Below are 10,166 nucleotides of genomic sequence, written 5' to 3'. Positions count from 1 at the left end.
TATTATGTGGCTCTTGGTTCAGATAACACATGGTATCTTTTCACAGAAAGGTGCATTAAGACGGTTTATCGATCGGGATTTCCTAATGTTGCTTTGAATAACGGTGATGCTTTGCCTTGTGAAATCATGACCGTTCATCTTGAAAAAATGGAGATGCAGTGGCAGAAGCTTAGTCAATCTGAACTTGGAGGTATTTGGTGTATGGAAGGGTCGTTAGAGACATGGTCTTGGAGTTTAAACGTGCCTGTTTTAAGTAGTCTTCCTGAGGATAACGAGGTAATAACTAATAATCATTGTTTCTTGTTTCGTTTATATTTTTTAAAGATTGTGATACTTGCTGTGAAGGAAAAAGAAATATAATTGATATTGCTAATATCAAATTTACCTATTTCATTAAAACAATGAGAATATGACTATTCTGCCCTTATTTTAGTCAAATTTTTAGTTCGCATATTTACCTATATTAATCTTAAATTTCATATATCTGTATCAATAAATATAAGATTTGCCTATTTTATTTAACAAAATAAGACATTTGTCTAATAATCACGTATAACTTTTCACATGTGGTGTGAAATATTTTATGGGTTTGATCAAATACATATGACTTTTATCGTGAGAAGTGTACAAATAACTAGAGTATTTATGTTAACACTAGAGTAATTATTATTACACTATATTATTTTTTATAACATAATTACTCTAGTTCAAAACTGTAATTACTCTAGTTATTTGTTCATTTTATTTGTACCGTATCCCACCCCAATATAATAATATAATCTCTTAAATTAAAGCTATTTAGGTGACTTCTGGATCCTTTCTCTATGTAACTTTTTTCAGTTGACCTATTGGTTATGAAATATAGCTCAAATCGACCCATGTTATATAAACGTGCCATAAATGACCATATGATAACATTGCTCATTTTTCTTGGGGCATAAATGAGCCTAGTCCAAGCTAGCTTGAGCTTGGCTTTACTTGGTTCACTTATATACACATATAAGCAGGGCCGTCCCCGAGAATCCTTAAAAATTCAAGGGCTCGGGGCAAATGAAAAAATAGGCCCCGAATATAAAAACTTAATAACTTGTATATAAAAGGTCAATATTACAACGATATTTATGATAAAATTAACAAAATAAAGTTATTGTAACATTGATTAATTATAACTTGTATACTTAAACAAATCGTGAGTCTCTTCTAACGTTTTCTATTTTAAATGAAAAGTCATTTTAGTCTGAAAATAAAATTTAATAATTTATATATAAAGGCTAATATTACAACGATAAGTATGATAACAACTAACAAAATAAAGTTATTGTAACAATGATCTAATTATAACTTGTATGCTTAAACAATCGTGAGTCTCTTCCAACGCTTGTTATTTTAAATGAAAAGTCATTTTGGTCTTCAAATACAAAAAATAAAATAATATGATAAAAAAACATTAACAAAATATAAGACACAATGACTAGATAAAAAGGGACATATTAAATTAACTAACAAGCCTTCATATTTAAGTGAGGTATCACTGGAAGCAACCTCTCTATTCCTTTGGGGTATACATCTACCCTCCTCAGAGGCTTCCATAGCTTTGCTATTGGTGGGATTTACTGAGTACGGCGGCGGCGGCGGCGGCGACGTCGAGGACGAGGACGATGATGATCAGTTCATGATCTGTTTCCTCTGATCACGAAATATATTAACTATTTGGTATCCTGATTTTTTTTAAAAATATACTAGACCCTTATGTATGGAAGTACAAGTGAATATATATTCATTGGATTATAAATCTACTTTTACATTGTATTATATATGAATTATACCTTACATTTAAAAACTTTATAACTCGATTCCTTAATCTCAATGAATCTTGTTTACATGGCTTAAACCATTTTGATTCAAAAAATAACGAGTTAAAATTGATATATTTAAGAAAGGTGAAATAGTCATATACTAAATATGTTACTAACTTACACCGATTATTTAAATTGATTCTGTGGGCTGTAGATGATAAACAGAATCCGTTTAATTCAAACATTAAAAACTGATTATTGCAACATCAAATCCCTATGAAATCATTTGGATATTGTGTATTAACTACTAATAATTATATCTTTTTTGTTAATTAGGTTGTGCAATATTCGCAAGCATACTACGATGCAGTAGAAAGCTTACAAGAATCAAAGAAATAAAGTTTCTCATTTAAAGAAAAAAATAGCTAAAACTGAAGGATTTAAAGAATACAAAAAAATAGTGGATGTTGCTAGATTCACTGAGGAAAAGATCGAGCGCTTGAAAGCGAGATCAAATCGTTTAATAACTGCGTTACAGCAGATTGAACCGTCTGATGGAAGGAGGTTTCTGCAGGTAATCTGATATATAACAATACCTTCATATAATTCCCCTCTGCGATGCGTTGGGAATCTGGTCTGTATTGGTTCAGTTTGTTACGGCACCAGCACTCGCTATAGCAACCAAAAGCGAAAAGCCAAAAAAAAAATAATAAAGTCGTGATATGCCAAAAGGATATTGACACGTGTTTTAAACTCGACCAAAATACATCGATTGAAATTTTTTGGTCGGAATCAGTTCAGTTCGTCACGGTATGGAGACACTCGTATAGCTTATCATACCAAAAAAAACTCTATTTTTAATACAACTCTGTTTTCAACAAAACTTATACCAGGATGTTGAGAAAAGAAAAAAGAAAAAATTAAGCACAGTTGTGTATTCAGCTTTTTAAGAAAGTTAACTAACGCTTATTAGAGAAAAATCAAATTGAATGATAAATAAATGAATTAAAGGCGTATACTATTATAGTATAAGGGGTGAAAATGAAACTTTAAAAACACTGATTATACCGACATTTGAGTTAATATATTATATTACTATAGTAATAATGGTAAATACTTTCAACAGGTGAGCAATGTGATACATGAAATACGCGCTTTAGATATTAATACACATGTAATATTTCCTCTCGGAGAAACCGCTGCGGCTCTTCGAGGCGAAAACGAGCTTTGGATTGCAATGGTTCTTAGAAATAAAGTATTATTTAATCTTAAACCACACAATTAGCTGCTGTGTGTGGAAGTATTGTTTCTGAAGGAATTAAAGTTAGACCTTCAAAAAATAACAGGTGTGTTATATTATATGTATATAATTATAATGTTTAATGGTTTAATTGGTTTTTAACTGTTTAACATGTAAATTTCTTCTTGCAGTTATATTTATGAACCTTCTAGTACTGTTTTAGAAGTTATTAATTTCTAGATGACCACAGAAGATCACTCTTGCAACTTCAAGAAAAGCATGACGTACAGGTTAGTTCATCGGGTTAATTAAGGGCCTGGGATTGTAAATGAACCAAACGTGAAGTTCGTTCATTTAGTAAACGAATGAACATGAACAAAAATTTTTGTTTATTTAGTTAATGAAGGAACGTGAACACATTTTCTCGTTCGTTCATTTGTGTTCGTGAATATTCGATTAATGAAATTCATTTATGTTTCTTTTTTATGTTTGCTAGTTTACGCTGTTTAAGTCCGTTTATTTAATAAACGAGACCAACATGAACAAAGATTTTTTTCATTTAGTAAGTAGAATGAACATGAAATCGTTTCATTCATTCATTTATGTTCGTGACCGTCCGTTCTATAAAATTTGTTTGTTTGTTTGTGTAAAGAATAAGATGGTTGTAGTGAAGTAATGTTTATTACTTGAAGGTTGTGAATAATACAAAGGGGGAACCACCTATATATACACAAGTAAAAACCCTAACTATAACCCATAAAGGGCCCATGGGCTTTAGCAAACTACATGGGCTAAAACCCTAATTAAAACATACTAGCAATACATTTAACACTCCTCCTCAAGTTGGAGCATAGATGTTAATCATGCCCAACTTGTTACAAATGAAATCTATTTGAGCTTTCCGGAGCGGTTTAGTTAGAATGTCTGCAAGCTGAAAGTTTGTCTTCACATGAACCGGTTGAATGGATGGAGGATCAGTTTGTGTGCCTACTACTCGATCTCTGATAAGGTGGCAGTCGACCTCAATATGTTTTGTCCTTTCATGAAATACTTGATTCTTGGCTATGTGAATGGCTGATTGATTATCACAGTATGACCTCATCAAGTCATTAGAAACAACCCCGAGTTCTATGAGAAGACGACGTACCATGTCATCTCTGATGTTACATCTGCCATGGCTCTATACTCCTATTCGGCACTCGACCGGGAAACCGTGTGTTGCTTCTTACTCTTCCATGATACAAGATTTCCTCCAACAAACACACAATATCCGGTGGTAGATCGTCGAGAAATCGGACAACCTGCCCAATCTGCATCTGAGAACCCTGATATCCGACCATCTCCTTCCGTGAAGGCACCCACACGACAATGACCCTGATCAGAGTATAATATACCCAAACCAGGTGAGGTCTTAAGATATCTTAAGACACGAAGGGCAGCATCCCAGTGACCGGTGTATGGTGCAGCCATAAATTGGCTCAGAACACTGACAGTAAAGGAGATATCCGGTCGTGTGACGGTTAAATAATTAAGTTTACCAACCAATCGTCTGTATCGCTCAGGATCTTTCATTGGATCTCCTTCCTTTGGGAGGAGTTTCTTTGTAGGAAGCATTGGGGTATCAACAGGTTTACAACCTAGTAAGCCACATTCGGTCAACATATCAAGGACATACTTTCGTTGGGAGAGAAGTATTCCTTGTGGAGAGCGAGATACTTCTATGCCAAGAAAATACCTCAATCGACCTAAGTCGCTGACCTGAAACTGAGACTGAAGAAACTGCTTGAGTTCGGTGATCCCGACCTCGTCATCACCTGTGATTATAATGTCATCCACATAAACAACTACGATAATCCTCTTTCCTTTCTGGTGTCTAAAGAAGACAGAGTGATCGTAGGCACTCCGAGTCATCCCAAACTGTCCCATAACACTAGGGAATGGACCAAACCATGCCCTAGGAGACTGTTTAAGACCATATAGAGAACGACGTAGTCTGCAAACTTTCGAGGCCTCCTCCTCAACAACGAACCCTGGTGGCTGCTCCATATATACCTCCTCCTCAAGAACACCATTAAGAAAGGCGTTCTTGACATCAAGCTGGTGGAGCGGCCAATGATTAATGGCAGCAAGAGCGATACAAATACGGACAGATGGCATCTTAGCAACTGGCGAGAAGGTCTCATCATAATCAATACCATATGCCTGAGAATACCCTTTTGCGACCAACCGAGCCTTTAAGCGGTGTAAGGAGCCGTCCGGGTGTAGTTTAACTGTAAACACCCAACGACAACCAACAATACGCTTCCCTTTAAGAAGTGTTTCAAGATCCCATGTATGATTGGACTTTAGAGCCCCAATTTCATCTTCCATAGCCTGTCGCCATCCTGGGTGAGCGAGAGCGCTCGTCACATTTTTGGGAATCGGGTAGGAATCAAGGGTAGTGGTGTACGCATGAGATTCAGAAGATAGGTGGGTGTAGGCAACATAGTCCTGAATCGAGTAACGAGTGCATTTCCGGGGTTCTTTGCGAAAAGAAATAGGTATATCGGGTAGTGGTGCACCAGGAGGATCATAAACGGGTGTATCAGGGGTAGTGTCTGGATCGGGTAAGGATGTATCAGTGAGAGGTGTAGATTGTTCGGATACAGACGGAAGATCTGAGGAGATCTTAGGGTTGCAGTCTGGATGTGAATCAAGTGTCTCTGATATTTGACCCTTACCTCGCCTAGCATATGTGAAAAGTAGTGGCGGAGGTTCAGTCGATGGGTCAGAATTAGCAGATATAGGATCTGTAGAGGGAATCGACACAGGAATGGTGGGGAGGAAGGGAGATTTGGGTATATCGAGGTCAGGAAACGGGTCAGAAACAGGAGTGGAACACTCGGGAAAGTAAGGATACTCATGAAAGGTGACATCAGCACTAGTAAAGTATCGGTGAAGTGATGGGCTATAGCACCGATACCCTTTTTGAACCCGTGAGTAACCAAGGAAGACACAACGAATGGCTCGGGGATCAAGTTTGATGGTTTTCGGACGATGGTCATGAACATAGGCGACGCAACCAAAAACTTTAGGTGCGAGAGGAAATGGATCATCATTGGGAAATAGTACAGAAAACGGTGTTTTACCATGAAGAACGAGTGTGGGCATGCGGTTAATCAGATATGTGGCAGTGAGAACGGCATCTCCCCAAAAACGATGAGGAACACGTGACTGGATCATGATTGTGCGAGCAACATCCAATGTGACGATTTTTGCGTTCGGACACACCATTTTGTTGAGATGTATACGCACACGATGACTCATGAATAATGCCGTTGGTTTTTAAGTATGAAGAAAAGTCGGTGGAAAAGTATTCTTTAGCATTATCAGATCGTAAAGTTTTAATGGTGGTGTTAAATTGGTTTTGAACATAAGCATTAAATTCTCGAAATATGGAAAATACCTCACTACGAGATTTCATCAAATAAACCCAAGTAGTGCGAGAATAGTCATCAATAAAGGTAATAAAATATTCAAAACCCAACGTAGATTTGATAGGGCAAGGACCCCATACGTCAGAATGCAACAGTTCAAAACAAGAACTGACTCGATTAGGCACCCTAGGGGGATAGGGACGCCTGGTATGTTTACCAAGTTGACACGACTCACAATGAAAATTAAAAGAGGAAAGTGGTAAATCTGGTCGCATTTGCCTTAGAACCGTTGTAGAGGGATGACCTAACCGACAGTGAGCCTCCCTGACAGCAGAATCACATAAGTTTGCTACAGGATGCGAAAACGGGGATATACGATAGAGACCTCCTGATTCAAAACCAGTATCAATTACCCGGTTTGTTCCTAGTTCATGAAAAACGCAGTGAGTTGGGTAAAAGGTCACAGAACAGTTGTTTTGTTTGGTAATCTGACTCACTGAACAAAGACTGGTAGGAAATTTAGGAACAAATAGGATAGAAGACAGTTTTAGGTTTTCCGAGTTGCTGATGGATCCTATGCCGAGAACGGGACATGAAGATCCATCGGCAAGACGTACCGGTGCATGGGAAACATTTTGAAGACTAGAAAAAATACCCCGATTCTCAGTCATGTGATGTGTGGCTCCAGAATCGATTATCCACGATGAGTCGAGGCTAGAAAACTTACCCGGATGTGCTGAGTTGGTTTGAGGAGGATTCAACTGGGAGGCAAGAAACCGTTGAATCAGATCATACTCCTCCTTAGTAAATGTATACGTGTGTTTTTCGTTTCTCATGGTAGATTCCGGCAGTGAACAATAACTTCCGGCAGCGAACAATAACTTTTCCGGCAGTGAACAATAACTCGTCGTGAACAGTAAATCCGGCGTGAACAGTGACAGTACTCCGACAGTGGCTGGCTGGACGGGTTTGAAACGAATCCGGAAACCGGTGCTGGGGTTTGTTTCAGATCTGGTGGCTTAGGTGCTTGAACAAACTCGAACACAATAACCGAGACAGACGGAAAAAGAAAAGGTTGTTATATCAGAAAACTAACAACACAGGAAGCTTCGGAAGTAAAAAACAACAGATCTGGAAAAAATCCGGTGACCTTCCCCAGTCACGCGCCGGCGCGTGGGAGACAGTGACGGCGACTGGGCGGCGCGTGGCGGCGATTTTTTGACGGATGATGTTTCGGAGGTTGCTGGTTACGATGGTGGCGGCAGTGATGGTAGGAGGTGTCTCGAAAAAAGATTTCGTGACAAAACAGTAGGTATAACGAGGTTAAAGCTCGTTTCAGATCTGGTAGCGGGCTGGTCAGACTATGGTTCGGATCAGATGGCGGCTAGGGTTTGGATCGAGAGCCGTAGCTCTGATACCATGTAAAGAATAAGATGGTTGTAGTGAAGTAATATTTATTACTTGAAGGTGTGAATAATACAAAGGGGGAACCACCTATATATACACAAGTAAAACCCTAACTATAACCCATAAAGGGCCCATGGGCTTTAGCAAACTACATGGGCTAAAACCCTAATTAAAACAACTAGCAATACATTTAACAGTTTGTTAGTTTATGCTTGTTTAAGTTCGTTCGTTTATATATTCATTTATGACTTCAAGTTTGTCAGATCATTACAATTTACTGTAGTGTTATGATATTAAAATATCACTTGTTACAATATAGTCTAGTTTTATTAAATTTTTAAGCCCAACAGATTAATGTTTACGTTAACTTAATTATAATTGGTGTTTGCTTGGTTATGTTCGCTTACATTCATGATTTGTTCATTATACTACTAACGAACGAACATAAAACGTTCATTTTCTTAACGAATGAACACGAAAAGAAAACCCCGTTTGTGCCATTATTCATACTCAATCGTTTGTTCGATAAAGTTAAAATGCCTCGTTCATGTTTGTTTTGGTCGTTTACAAGCCTGTACGGGCCAAAACATATGATTATACAAACTTATATTATTGCTAAAAGAAATATATGAAAAACGATTTATGAGGTTTTAAATTTTTATGTATATGAATACAGATACCTTGCTGTTTAGATAGCCAATTTTCGGGTATGGTAGAAGCATGGGCATCTGGTCTGACGTGGCGGGAAATGATGATGGATTGTGCAATGGACGAAGGAGATTTAGCGCGATTGTTACGTCGGACAATCGATGTGTTGGCACAGGTATAGGATTAAGGTTATTTTTTTATTCTAGAAAGTAACACTTTTTTAACATTTGTTTTTTTTTGTTTGTTGTGAATTTAGATTCCTAAATTGCCTGATATTGACCCTCAATTACAAAGAAATGCGATAGCTGCATCTAGCGTGATGGACCGACCACCAATAAGTGAGCTTGCAGGATGAAGTTTGCAGGTCAGTCAGTGTGAAACTACCTTTCTACCCTTGAAATGTCTAAAGACTAAAATACGCCTTAGCACGTGTTATTATCGGGTGAATTTTGAAGGGTAAAATCTTCGAATGGAGGGTGTATTTCAACTGGATATACAATTACATCAATTCATATATGGTGAAATCTCACTAGTAAGTGGTAATTTACTTTTACAAATTAATGCTTTGAAAGCTTGTACAATAGTGCTTAATGAGTTGTAATTTTTATAGGTTGTATCATAGTGCTTCATGGGTTTGTAGATCACTTGTGTCAGCAGTAAAGGGTTGTAATTGTTGCTTTAGGAGCTGTATAGAATCACTGATAATGAACAGTGATTTTCGCTCACATCATTTGTTTGCTATTTGTTGTATATATAATCGGACCTAAATCCTAATATATGTGACGGTTACAGTTAAGCTCAACAAACAGGCGGGCAGGTTGGGTGTTGGGCCAAAACGTATCGTTTTAAAAGAGGTATCACTTTGGTTAAACGGGTGTGAACTACAATTAGCTTTGGTTGAAACAAGTCGTTTTAGGGGAAAATATATATTAAAAATGGGTCCACCTGTTATATTTGTTTATATAGCGGTGAGCGCAGTGGCAGTGGAGACCCTGTCAAGTAGGTGGCGGAGACATCGGTAGTAGTGTTGTCGGAGTACATGGTTTTGATAGAAATTATAGGACAAATTGCTAAGGTTTCGTCAAATGCGTACTAAAACAGTTCGGTTAGTTACTATTAGTTACATTAATGTTATGGAAGAAGTTTGTATGATATGTTGGTGTGTTATAATGAAAAATATTATGCAATAAAATGCTACTTTATACCTGAGTAAATCATTTGATAACATTATAAAAATACTTACTCCGTCTCATTAAAAGTGCTCATATCTCTTTTATTTTTTTATTTCTCATTACAAATGTCAACTTCAAATTTTATAGACAATTTTCAGGTTTACCCTTAAACACATACAACTAGCATTAATAAACAATATTGATGGACCTAATTTTCAAGTGTATTATTATCATTTGGTAAAAAAAAGGTAATTATTCAATCTATCTTAAAATTTGTGTTTTTCAAACCATCACATTTAAATAGAGACAGAGAGAGTATATTTTAAGATTGAACAAATACATAATGGTATTAAATAACATATGTACGCTATTATTGATAATAAATTCTTCATATAGTTTTTATAACAGAATTTATATGTTATGCAAAAAGTGACAAATTTATTATCATTAATAAAATGCATTTATTGGTATTTATTATCATTAATAG

The 10,166-nt window shown here is 36.8% G+C and overlaps 1 long non-coding RNA gene across 1 annotated transcript; it reads left to right on the top strand.

The window, feature by feature from the left end:
• Positions 1-38: 38 nt before the first annotated feature.
• On the top strand, positions 39-9,065 carry LOC143608261 (uncharacterized). The gene is made up of 6 exons (XR_013149211.1): positions 39-276; positions 2,133-2,370; positions 2,923-3,142; positions 3,228-3,326; positions 8,536-8,682; positions 8,764-9,065. It is a non-coding gene; the product is annotated as an uncharacterized LOC143608261 (long non-coding RNA).
• Positions 9,066-10,166: the final 1,101 nt, after the last annotated feature.

Source organism: Bidens hawaiensis, unplaced genomic scaffold (genome assembly GCF_021521415.1).
Source record: "Bidens hawaiensis isolate Kalapana, Puna unplaced genomic scaffold, B.hawaiensis_p1.1 tig00115836_1, whole genome shotgun sequence".
Classification (NCBI taxonomy): Eukaryota; Viridiplantae; Streptophyta; class Magnoliopsida; order Asterales; family Asteraceae; genus Bidens; species Bidens hawaiensis.
The sequence above is the reverse complement of the archived record's forward strand: the minus strand, read 5'-3'. Positions and strand labels throughout refer to the sequence as shown.